The sequence below is a fragment of the Aricia agestis genome, chromosome 15 (genome assembly GCF_905147365.1).
Source record: "Aricia agestis chromosome 15, ilAriAges1.1, whole genome shotgun sequence".
Taxonomy (NCBI): domain Eukaryota; kingdom Metazoa; phylum Arthropoda; class Insecta; order Lepidoptera; family Lycaenidae; genus Aricia; species Aricia agestis.
Window position 1 is genome coordinate 8,703,903 of NC_056420.1, and position 13,228 is coordinate 8,717,130.

A 13,228-nucleotide genomic window follows, 5' to 3' on the forward strand; every position below is an offset into this window, starting at 1 on the left:
CATGCATGATAGTATCACATTCATGGTATCATTTGACACATACAACAAGGCCGATAGTCGGCGTTATCTTACTACCATATAGAGTACAACCTGTGACTACTAGGTTGTATAATTATATAATATATCACTGTTTGAACTGTGTTAATAGATCACTATTTGAACTTACTTTTAAAATTGATATATTTTTAAATTGTCTGTATTTTAACAAACCATACTATAACATCGGTTATTATCTTATTTTCCTTGATCTTTCTAATTACTTCGGTGTTAGAGGTATATAAAAATTTTAACAAATCATCTTGATATTGAAATCTGATTTTCGGAGTTTGCAAAAAAGCATTTGACGTATAGTTTGGCTTTTTATAAGAAAACCATAATATTGAGACTGCATCGAAAAAATATTACTGTGTTTTTTTCCAACAACGAAAGTGTTCTCTACAAATCTCATTAATTTTAGTTGCCTCAGTTAAATAGGTGTTTATGTAGTTAGTAAGACTATAGTTCTATGCAAATGCTTTCAAATTAATATGCTAACAGAATAATTTACAAGTCGAGTTTGCAAGGTCTCGTAAGGCGAGTATTCCGCTAACCAGTGACAAAAACGTGAATTAACACGTATGAAACATAAGTCATTCACCCAAACTACGGTGTGTTCAATGTTTTTTTTACCTCCCACACCACCTCTATTACTATCGACATATAGACCACTCCCATAGACACTCTGAAGATACTGTAAGCGCATGGAAATTGAAAATGGCAAGTGCTAAAATACCATTTTCCTAATTTAATTCTCAATCTTGAATATTGTGAAAGTTAAAAATTTTGAATGTATGGTTAATAATATATGGTCTGATGATTGAAGTTAATATAATATTAGATACGCCTAGTACTATAATAGAAAGACACACGAGATGATAAGAGGAATATTTATAAAACTATATCTTAACTTTATTAGACAGAATTTTAATTACGAATAAAAATCATGTCATGCAACAAATTTAACTAAGTAAGTACTAATCCATAACAAATAAAGTATATTATAATATTATTTGTCTGTTTTCTACTAATTAAAAATAATAATGATGACAAAACATTTTAAACTTGTAAAAACTCTATACCTGATCTACCGTAAAATGTTTACATCCTATTTATATAAAAAAGTTACAATGCGATAATGAAAAAGTATCGTAAACTTTTATTTCGAGTTCACAAGTGCCTTATCACTAAGGGGCTTGGTTTGGGTTAAAACTAATGAACTGTATCAATGATACTATTAATAATTAAGAAGCAAATATTGGATTTACAGCACAGGTTTATTCAGCTGACATCTGTTACTAGGGCACGCTAAATAAGCGAAAGTCAATGAAGACTACTGTCTATGTCATTCAAAGTCTACATTACAATAGTTGGTAGAGTTTGAATAATGTGACGTGAACATGATTTTACTCTATGTAAATATAATTTGATTAAATAAAACAAAATAGATTTAAATTACTTTTCTTACTCAAAATCATGCTGAAGGTCTGTAAATATTTTTAGAAGTTATTTTGAAATTTAATCGCTTAAAATATCATATTGTGGTATATATTATGTTATTGGTATATTATAATAATTATGACTATAAGTTTGCATATAAATTATCAAAACTCGGGTCTAATTATATTTGAAAAAGTTTTGCGGTAATAAATTTAAAAAAAAGTACTCACTGCATTCAAAGGTCCATATTTCTCGCTTGTCAATATCGAACATGATAGGACAGTCCTTTGGCGGTAAAAAGTGAAATTTCACGCGACGCCCCGCTAATTTATTCACTCAGAGTGAAAAACGTGGATGCCGGTAAACACGTGTCTGATCGATAAATCAAAAGTCCAGTATTTTTTTGTAGTGAAAAAAAATATTTTTCGGTCAGGAACTAAAAATAAATCGTAAATGCGTTCGGAAAATGTGCGACGGTGGTCGATAGAGTGGCTCGGAGAGTGGAGCGCACGACGCGGCGACTAGCGTACCACTGGATGTAGAGACTACCGCGGACCGCCGCTGCGCGCGCGCCGCTTCGCCTTCAATATTTTAATATTCGACGCGGAGCGCGCTTTTCCGATTTTATTAATCAAATTGCATCTGTACTTGTATTAAAAAGCTGAAGATTTTTGTTTGTTTGAACGCGCTAGTCTCACGAACAGACCGATATTATAATATGTTGTTGGGCACAGATATGAAGTAGACCATGGAGAAGGACATAGGCTACTTTTTTACTGGAAAATGTAGGTACGGTTCCATCGAAATTCCTTATTGGCACGGGCGGAGTCGCGCGGAACGTCCAGTCAATAGTATTATAATAAATATAGCTCTTGTATTTTGTGAGTTCAATCATTTGTGGTTTAATCCCGTAAATATTGTTCATCATATTGTTCAAATCCGTCCAGAATTCCAGACAGTTTGTCATAGAGAAATAAAATTTTGCGTAGATATGTGTTACGTCGTTTACACAAATTACACAATTAATTAATATGACAAATTGATGGCACATTGTATTAAAGGAAGGAAGTCGTAACTGGTGAGCAACACTAGGTAGTAGGTACCATACTTTGGTATTGATGATTTAAATTCCGGCCCTTTGGTTTTCCTATTTGTCATTCAAGAAATCCAAAAAAGGTTATTATATACGTAATAGAAGAATTAATTATCGTTAATTTAAATAATATATTTAATATAATTTTTATATCTCTATAAAAGGTTAAAAATATATCAAAATCAGTCTCATAGTTTTTGTGTTACAGGAACAAACGTACAGAAAAAACTTTCAAGTCAAATGTCAATGTATCCTTGCAGGGTTGTGAATCGCCGTGAGGTCACTGCGTCGGTCAGTCTGTGGAGGATCGATAAAAAGTGTGTAACAATTATTTAGCTAATTAACACCATTGTCGGCGCTCGCCATGGACATAGAGAATGGACTGAGCATTTAAATAATACTGTACTCACCTATTATACTGTCATCAAAATAAGCAGGCAGGCATATTTTTTATTAATTTTGAATGAAGCCCGCAACTTTTACCCGCAAATTCGTTTATCGCAGAAAAACCGTACATTTTCCGGGATAAAAAGTGCCCCTTATCCTTTCCCGGTGTGCCGGGACTCAAAGTATCTCCATACCAAATTTCAGCAAAATCAATTCAAAGGTTTGGACTTTGGGCGTGAGAAGGTAAACTCGCTGGTTTGGCTTTTTATGTTTATGATATAAAATATGGTCCTTTGGAATTTTTTTAACCATTTTAATTAATTTACCGATTATTATTAAGTGTTTTTTTTTATTAAAAATTAACAAATATCAAGTGAAGAAGTTGCTGTACAACGAGAACATCTGTGTTGCGTCGAAATAAGGATACATGCCAACTTTCCGCCTGGATTGCTCACTTCGTTCTCCATGTCCACGTCCGCTCGCCCCAGTTGAGCACCATGGAAATGTATGATGCCATTAAACAGAAGGCCGGCAGACGCTGATGTCACCAATCACATCGCGCCGCTACAAGGATTGGGGCCCCATATTGTATATAAAATTCGTATTTCACATGGAATTTCTACAATAAATAGTATAAACAAGTAAACACGGTTATTTAAACTAACAAAAACGACTACATTTTGATTTGCCTAACTTGCCTAACTGTGTTGTTGTGTGTGTGTGTTTGTGATAATAATATTATAACTTCATCAATCATTGAACCGTTTGGTTTGCGGCTGTATGTCAAACAATAATACAAACATCTACAGGCTACATACGTGCCATATATTTATAAATAATTGGCCAAGTGCGAGTCGGATTCGCGCACGAAGGGTTCCGTACCATTATACTAATAGAGCAAAATTAATCCAAAATTGTGTTTTTGCATGGGAGCGCCCCTTAATTCTTTATTTCATTTTAATATTATTATTAAATATTATAGTACACATATAACTAAGGACTTTAAAACAATTCAATTAAGTACCTACCTGTTGCCATTATTGATAAGAGCAAAAAAGCCCAAAAAATCATGTTTGTTTTATGGGAATAAATATATTTTTATTTTGTTTTTAGTATTTGTTGTTATAGCGGCAACAGATATACATAATTTGTGAACAGTGAAAATTTTAACTCTCTAGCTATTACCGTTCTTGGGTTACAGCCTGGAGATAGCCAGACAGACAGACTGACGGACAAACGGACAGACAACAAAGTCTTAGTAATATGGTCCCGTTTTACCCTTTGGGTACGGAACCCTAGAAAACGAATTAAATATTTTAAAAAATCAAAATTACAACTTTTTTCATGAACTACCGAATAAGTGGAATGTGAATATTAATTAGTTCCCTGGGGTACTTTGTAAATTCGAAATCAAAAATATGGATTTGATCTAATTAGAACACTAATAAAACAAAATTTTCGTTCACTATTTCCACTATATTAAGAAATTATTAACAAATTACACGCCCGGTTTACAAAATTAATCATCTTCAGGTGTTAATTTCGAAACCGGGCGTGTAATTTGTTAATAATTTTTTAATATAGTGGAAAAGGTGCACGAAAATTTTGTTTTATGTGTGTTCAACATGAATTTCCACCAAGAACCAACGGTACAATCAAATTCCTCTTCCTCTTCCCTATTTTCCAAATCCTTTACTGTTCGTGCTGCAGTACTTTGGAACTCACTGCCACTGGAAATTCGTCGCGCTGATACGATTAATATTTTTAAAAATAAGTTAAGACACCATTTCTTAAATAAGACATAAATTTGTTGCTACTATTATTATTATTATTGTTTTTCAAGTTAATTGTTAATTAAGTAAACTTTTCTCTGTTTATTAGTTTTGTACACCTACACGATATTTGCAATCTCTTTTAGACAATCCGATAAGCAAAAGGTTGACTGGAAGAGATTGCTTGTTAGCAATAAGTTCGCCTTTTGTGCATCATCAGTATATGCTGTCATATGTAAAATGATTTTATTTTGTATTTTTTTGGTGTGCAATAAAGTGTTATTGTATTGTATTGTATTGTACAATCAATTACATATGATCTAATTAGATTTGATGTCGAAATTATCGGATGCATCTAACTACTAAAGTGCAGGATTTAGTCCCACAAGTATCCATAGGATATCAAATAGAAAACTGTACTCAATAAGCAAATTATTCGTTCGCCTTCCGCATTGTGAGCCTAATAAAGCCAATCAACCGGCAAATGCATTAAAATGTATCCAGCCGAGTTCAATATTCCCACGAAATTACGAGGTTGGAAGCTAAAAGCTGTGGAGTGGAAACAGAAGATGAAATTAAAAAAAAAAAATCTTTGTTATAATAGATCTAGTACACAGGTTATGCTAGAGTAAGTAGTAGTAACTGTAGTACTTTTACTACCACGTCTTCCATGGCGTGAAACCATAACTTCGCATAAAGAAAAGATAACTAAAATCACAAAATACTGATTTTAGTAAAATATAAAAGCAAGCATGAGTGCAGTGGTGAAGAATAGTTCTTCTTGACGGAAGGATTGGGTTGATGATCTTTAGAATGTAAAAAATTAGAATGTAAAAAATATGGAAGGTCGATAGGAATAGAGTTGTAAGAACTTCACGCCACTACTCTTACCATCAAAGAAATTGATTCATCTAGGTAGACCTACTTAGTTTGGTCACATTGTATCAAACCCATTCAACAGATCCGTACTGGATGCAGGTCACTCCATTATACAAGTACACTGGACTTATGATACCCACCTGCTTTTTGTGCCTATTTGAAGCAGAATCAGCGCCCCCAATGCGGAGGAAGAGAACTAAATCTGACGTAACTTGCAAATGGCCGCTTAGTCACAATTGGTTGTAGAAACTACTATTAGTTACAAGTACTCCCACTACTGCTATCAGCGCCAATATGGCGACGCGACAAACGTCATTTTTACGTCAAATTTAGTTCTCTTCCCCCGTTCTGGGGGCGTTGATTCCGCTTCAAATAGGCACAAAAACCAGCAGTCATTTCAAAGGGTATCGTAAGTCCAGCGTACTTGTATAATGGAGGTCAGTGAACAGATCACAAGGCACAACTAACACTAAATTGACATTTAAATACGACCAATGGTCCGTCAACTGCCTATGAATCGATTTCTTCGATGGTACATATCGTTGGCGCCATATTTTGACGCCTTACATCATTCTTAAATTAACACAAAATCACAGTTAAAATTTAAACTGAAAAGTGTTGTAGTTTCAGTCTATGATCCACTTAATCTTTGTCCGGCAGTGAGCCAAGTCGTATGATTTATTGTAGTAGACGCTAGGCGCCATGCCGTAGGGGCGCTGACAGCTCTACTTAACACTTTTGATCCCTATTCCCATGTCCATAAGGTCAAAATGTGGTAATCGAACGTGCAAACAACCGTACCGTAACCATGAGCGTTAACATAAACCGTACATAATAATTATTTTATGACAAATATCTTCTTACTTCACATCTTGGACCGAAATATACGTACTTAAATTTAATAATTCATATTTTATAATTGTATCGTACAGTTGACGAGAAATGGGTTGTATTTTAAGAGGTTTGTTTCTCTTTCATTTAATACAAATTACAATATTTTTGAAGCAACATTCTATTGTTTATTTTCAGGGATTTAGCTTCCTGCTTTAAACCAGACGCATTTTATTCAGAATACTTGAAAAATAATTTATTTCGAATATTTTTAGTTTTTACTTTATTGTAAAATTGGCAAAAAATATTATTTAATACAAGTGTAAACTGTGTATATTGCTGAAACTAAATAATCAGAACTAGCAGCCCGCAGGCTTTAAACATTCCATAAGTATCGAAAGTAATTTGTATGAAAATTATGTTTGCTACATTTGGCATACAAATATGGTATGGTAAATATTATGCCCTCTATACATGCTGCAAATTCTTGTCAGTTCTCTATATAATCTTCTCGCGACCACGAAAATACGAATTGAAAATTAAAAAAAAACTGTTTAAAAAAATAGTCACCTATTATAAAAGAGTCCAGTTCAGTTGTTCAATAAACAATGGATTGCAACATACGTGTGATTCACCAATAGATAGGGCTTATGTATTCACAGTGCAGTTGGAGAGCAGACGGCGCCTACCAATTCCGACAATGAGGCGATCTATCAAGGCAGGAGCAAGAGGCCTCGGCGATGACATGATGTATTTATAAAGTTAACTGTACCCTTATTCTGGTTTTTTAATGCAACAGCAATGCAGCTTCGTTTTTGGATATAATCCATACTTCCACATATCCATATAATATGACAAATGCGAAAGTGTGTCTGTCTGTTTGTTTGTCTATCTGCCTGTTACCTCTTCACGCCCAAACCGCTGAACCGATTTTGCTGAAATTGGGTATGGAGATACTTTGAGTCCCGAGAAAGGACATACGATACTTTTTATCCCGGAAAAATTTACGGTATCTGCGCGATAAACGAATTTTGTTGCAAAGGAGTTGCGGGCATCATCTAGAAGATAAGTAGATTTACAGTATCAATGCTTTAGTAAAAACCAAGTGTGACACCTAAAGTAAAAAATCTTCTTACATGTTTAATGGATGACTCTCCCCACTCTCTCCCCTCAATGTAAATTAGCCTGCGTAATATAAAAATATATAATATCATGCATTTGTGTAATACTATTTAACATAATAATAATAGTATTTTTCAGCCCAAACATCAAAAAGTTGAAAACATCCTTCCATTCCTTCCCAACCCAATTTTTACGCGAACGTAATGACGTATTTAGATATTATATTACTAGAAAGCGAACAACTAGAGTGCAAATAAGAATACTCGCAAACAGATATAAAAAACTTGAATAATAACATCTTTATGAGTTCAGATTTAGTGTTTACTGCCGTACCACAGATATCGAACAGTACAGTTGACGACAAACACAGTTTACCTTCTTATCGACCTTATTTCCATAGTAATAAAGTCGATAATGTAATACGAGGTTTATTCAAGATTTTACAATCAAAATATTATTGTTACCATCGCACAGAGTAACGAGAATCATGAATACCATGAATTTTCGTATGAATTTTGAAAGTCATGCGAAGGTTGAGATATCCTCTAAAAGTATAATGAGAGCATTGAAATTTAAAACAATTCTAAATTTTGTGTAGGTAGGTGATATTAAAATTTAGAATTTTAATGGTTAAATAAAATCTAAATTTTACCTACTTATTTTTGTTGTATTTATTTTATATTCAAAACAAAATGCCAACACATTATGTTCCAGACGATGTTCCAGACGAGTGAAAATAACTCTTTTTAAAGCATATTGTCACTCTCTGTACACGGGCAGCCTGTGGGTCAATTATAGTCAAACTACATATAGAGCCCTGCGCACCCAGTATAATAATGCCTTCAGGGCGCTGCTGGGGCTGCCCCGACACTGCAGTGCTTCAGGGATGCTAGCTTCAGCTGAAGTGGATAGCTTCCCAGCTATCATAAGGAAATGTGTGGCATCCCTGATACATCGGGTTCGGGGCAGCACCAACAGCCTCCTGAGAATAGTTGCGGAGAGACTGGAAGTGGACAGTGCTATGATTCAGCACTGGACTCGCGTCCACCTAGTTAAGGACACTAATATCACGTATAATAGTTATATTATACGTGATATTGTGCTTGTCCCATAATATATCATTATAATTCGCAATGCTGTACTCTTGCTAACATAGTTTTTAAGTAAAATGTTTACTAACACTATATGGTCCACAGACCGAAATAAAAACATTTTATTTATTTATTATTCAAGCTAACCAATTTTGATAATTCATGTTACTTATACATAAAATAAAACTCATTAAAAATTACTTCGTTTTATAAACAGATTGGTTAAACAAAATATTTTTCAACGTAATAATCATTTGAAGTTGATTATCATGACGTGGGATTTCGTAGCATCTGCGTAGCGATTTCGTAGCAAATAAAAATATTGTGAGTTCGTAGACCCTTGGAAGATCTCGTAGACCTCTAGAATTATGAATTAAATTATGTATTTAATTGTTGGCATTATATTGATGACCAGTTTACAATATTCCAGTCACTGGACTGGAATTCGATCACTGGATCGAATCCAGCGCTGACTTTCAGACAAACAAACTCTTTAGCTTTAAAATATTGGTATAGATTAGGAAATGTTTCTTTATACTGATGATTTGACTTCACGATTGATCGAACGGTTTGTTTGTTTATAGAATAGGGTGAGCATGACTAGTGATTGGACAGAACTAGTCATTGGACAGAGCACAATTAAACACATTATTTATTAGGATGGTTAGGTTGGGAAAACAGGTAGTTTTTCTTTCAAATCAGGCGTTTTATTAGGTAATTTAGTAACAGGCAGTTTTTAAAGCAACCTTAATAAATTTTGTGTTTTTGTGCTTTGTCCAATGAATGGTACTGTCCAATCACTAGTCATTTACCCTGCTATATTGATGTTTGATAGAAAGGAGGTCTATAGCTTTTAAGGAATTGGTCTAATGGAAATGGTTCTTTAAATTAGTAATGAATCAGCAATGCTAACTGATAACCAGTTAACCAGTTTGTCAACCCAATAGATTAGTCAGATACACATCTGCGACACGAAGCGGTTGGACTAGCCCAGATATCTATCGTTTCAAAACCTTAACAGACAATGATTTGGAAGATAGGGATGAGATCCTACAAACTCTTTTGTTTCTAGGAGCCCATAATTCCTTGTGTTGACATTTCGATAATTTTGGGAATGAGAATTTATAAGCAGAATTACGTACCGTCCATACTAATAATATAACGCGAAAGTTGGTCTGTCTGTTATATCTTTACACTTAAACTGCTAAACCAATTTTGACAATACTTCGATATTTTGAGCTCCAAAGAAGAAATTTTTATTTAAAAAAATCGAAAGTTCTCGCAAGGTCAATGAATTTCGGCTTAAAGAACTTTCAGACGGTATCTAGTGTTCTGTAATTATTATTTTTTGCAATCATTATTGTTAATGTCTGTCAAAATGTCATTAATCATTATCATTACTATATTAACATTACGTCTTGTGCAATATTCTCCAATGTCATATAATTATACGTGGGAGAGCCATGCTTCGGCACGAATGGGCCGGCTCGACCGGAGAAATACCACGTTCTCACAGAAAACCGGCGTGAAACAGTACTTGCGCTGTGTTTCGCCGAGGGGGTGAGTTTACCGGAGGCCCAATCCCATACCCTATTCCCTTCCCTACCCTCCCCTATTCCCTTCCCATCCCTACCCTCCCCTATTACCCTATTCCCCCTTAAAAGGTCGGCAACGCACCTGCAGCTCTTCTGATGTTGCGAGTGTCCATGGGCGACGGAAGTTGCTTTCCATCAGGTGACCCGTTTGATCGTTTGCCCCCTAATTTCATTAAAAAAAAAAATGTCACGATTAGGTATTTAATTTGCTACATTCGAGAAATAGAAAAGACACTATCCTAAAGCTTGTTCTACATACCACATTTTATAGGTATTAAGTAGGTACAACATAGCCTATCCTTACGTATTCAAACTTGTAGGCTAAATATAAAACCAAGACTTCTTAAAGATACATTTTCTTATTTTTTAATTTCCCAGCCACAATCGGAACACGAATCCGGTCGAATTTTATAGTATCTAATGTGAAACATGCGTCGGGATGTGTTTTGGCATTTTGATATTAATGTGCGGTTATTTTATTCCGTTTCCTAGAATGATTTCTTTGAATAAGCAAAATCAGGTACTTAATTTTATCATTGAAAATTTCCTTATATTACACGTTTGGAAATGATGGAAAGCCATGATTATGATTGCCACTATAGTTGCGTAGCTGCAGTCTATTCTTTACACAATGCACAATCAACGCTGATATTGGAAAATCATAAAGGAATCCCCGTCTGCCTGTCTGTTTATTTATCACTGTTGTACTGCTGAACTGAACTTTGATAGTTATAAAGGTACCTACTTAAGGTTATGGATACTTTCCTTGTATATTGTATACTACAATATACAAGTTTTTACCAGGAAAAAGAATATAGTGAATTATTATTTTTAACTTAATATTTAGTTATTGGTGGTGGACCAACCTAATCCTTCAACCTAATTGTTCTTTTCTTGATGTAATGCTGTCTGAAACGTTTTGATGGTTACCTGGAAGACATCGCTTTTAGCGATAAGGCCGCCAAAATTGTACTTTTTTTTTAACTGATGTGTATGTTATAACTGTATGTATTCTTGGTGTACAATAAAAATTATTATTATTATAGTTCCCGCGCAAAAAAGTAAAAAACAAATTTCGGACATTATCTACGTGAATAAAGTAATTAACTTTATTAAATGTAGAGCTAGCTACTTACTTATAACAATAAATGTTTTTGTAGACTGGTGTGTACGTTGGTGATACAGAGTTACAGACTTAATCCTATTGGTTTATGTAAATGACAGCAAATCTAGATCTCAGTAACATACATACCGACTCTACATATTTTCTACTTTATATTGTATTTTCTAGCCTTTATATAGTTACATAACTAATTTGAAACAGGACAGTGATAAAGCACTTTAATTCGTAAGTTACTATCGACACATGAGCAGTATTTTACTGAGAATAATTTGTTCGACTCCAAAATAGGCTTAGAGCTAGAGTTTATAAGCTGTCAACGCATAAAATATTCCCTTATAAGAAATCGCTAAATCATGCCAGAAATATATAAGAGCGGCAGAAATAAACATTAAGTGACCGTAGCAAAACGGGTGAGACGGAACGTTAATGCAGCGACTTCAATGTCTGTCCGTGAGTCTATCTGTTAGTCTTACATTCTGTCTGTATGTATGTTTATTAACAGGAGTATCTTGTGAATCGTGAAAATTAAACAGCTGTTATTACATGTCTCCGCGGCGGAAACGCACCGACGACGCAACAAAATAATATACACTGCTCGTCGCACTTGGCACTATAAACGTGTCAAATACACTATTGAGTTGTCCATCAAGTGATGTTTGGCTTTATCAAGGTGATTGATGTGTCATACATTCGTACCAGTATAGACCGTACACTGTAGGGGTTTACCCTAATTTGGGGCAGGATTAGGTGAATTATATCGACGTCTCTGCAATGGACTAGGGAACTGAGCCAAGATATTTTCTTAATATTTTCTTTATGGAAACGCCGACCAAAAATGTATGGAATTGACATAAGCGTTCGTCAATATGACGTTGACTCACTTGACGTTCGACTCGTCTAATGCCAATTTCATACATTTTGATCGCCAATTCTATAAAGAAGTCTTGGCTAGTGGCTCTGAAATTAACCGCGGGCCCTGAAAAAGTGTGGAGTGTATGCTTATACGCAGAGCACCATTTGTCAGTCCCAACTCCCGGTCGTTTACCTAGTGATCTCATCGCCCCAGAAAAGTTTAAACCAATTACGCTTTCTCGGCCGAAAACTAGACGGCCTACTTTACTTCGGCCATAAATCGGCCGTTTCTTTTGTCTGAACTGTCAGAAATCAATTAGGCCTCGCGAAATGTGTGAAGCTGTGAGTTGTGACTAACGTCTAACACTGTATCTACTTTCATACTAGTATCCATACTAATCAGGGCGAGCAAAACGAGCCCTAGTATATCCCATAATCTGAACATTTTGTCGTACACTTTAAGGAAAATCTATCACGCCTATTGATTTGTGCTTTAACATAGTAATTTTTATTTATATGTAGATATTATGTTATTATCAGTCAGTCAATGACTCCAGGTGTGACGACGCGATCCCTTACAAAGCTCGGCTTTTAGCTAGTATTATATTTAAATGCGAAAGTGTGTGTAACCTCTTCCCGACCAATTAGCTGAACGGATTTTGCTGATATATTAGGTATGGAAATACATTGAATTATTTTTTGTTAACTCTGATACAATGGGATATTTATATTATTTGTTAACTCTGAAATGTTACCATTCAACTAAATATAATTTTAATGCCAAATTGTACAATCACTAAAGGAACAAAATTATTATAATAACTAACGTAATGACGTAAATAGGAAAGCCAAACCACCATGGTTTTCCAATAAACCGCAGTTTTAGCAATTTAATGTATGAGTCATAATTATTAAATTATTAATTACTAAAGTCGGCCAAGTGCGAGTTGGACTCGCGCACGAAGGGTTCCGTACCACAATAGAGCAAAAATAGGCTGAAAATTGAC

The 13,228-nt window shown here is 34.6% G+C and overlaps 1 protein-coding gene across 1 annotated transcript in view; it reads right to left on the reverse strand.

Annotated features, from left to right (window-relative positions):
- Positions 1-1,996, reverse strand: part of LOC121734172 (A disintegrin and metalloproteinase with thrombospondin motifs 7) — a 109,443-nt gene extending 107,447 nt beyond the window's left edge. Inside the window, exon 1 of the mRNA XM_042124624.1 lies at positions 1,707-1,996. The gene's annotated coding sequence lies outside the window, so the exon portion shown is untranslated. The remainder of the gene's footprint in view (positions 1-1,706) is intronic.
- Between the last annotated feature and the right edge of the window lie 11,232 nt (positions 1,997-13,228).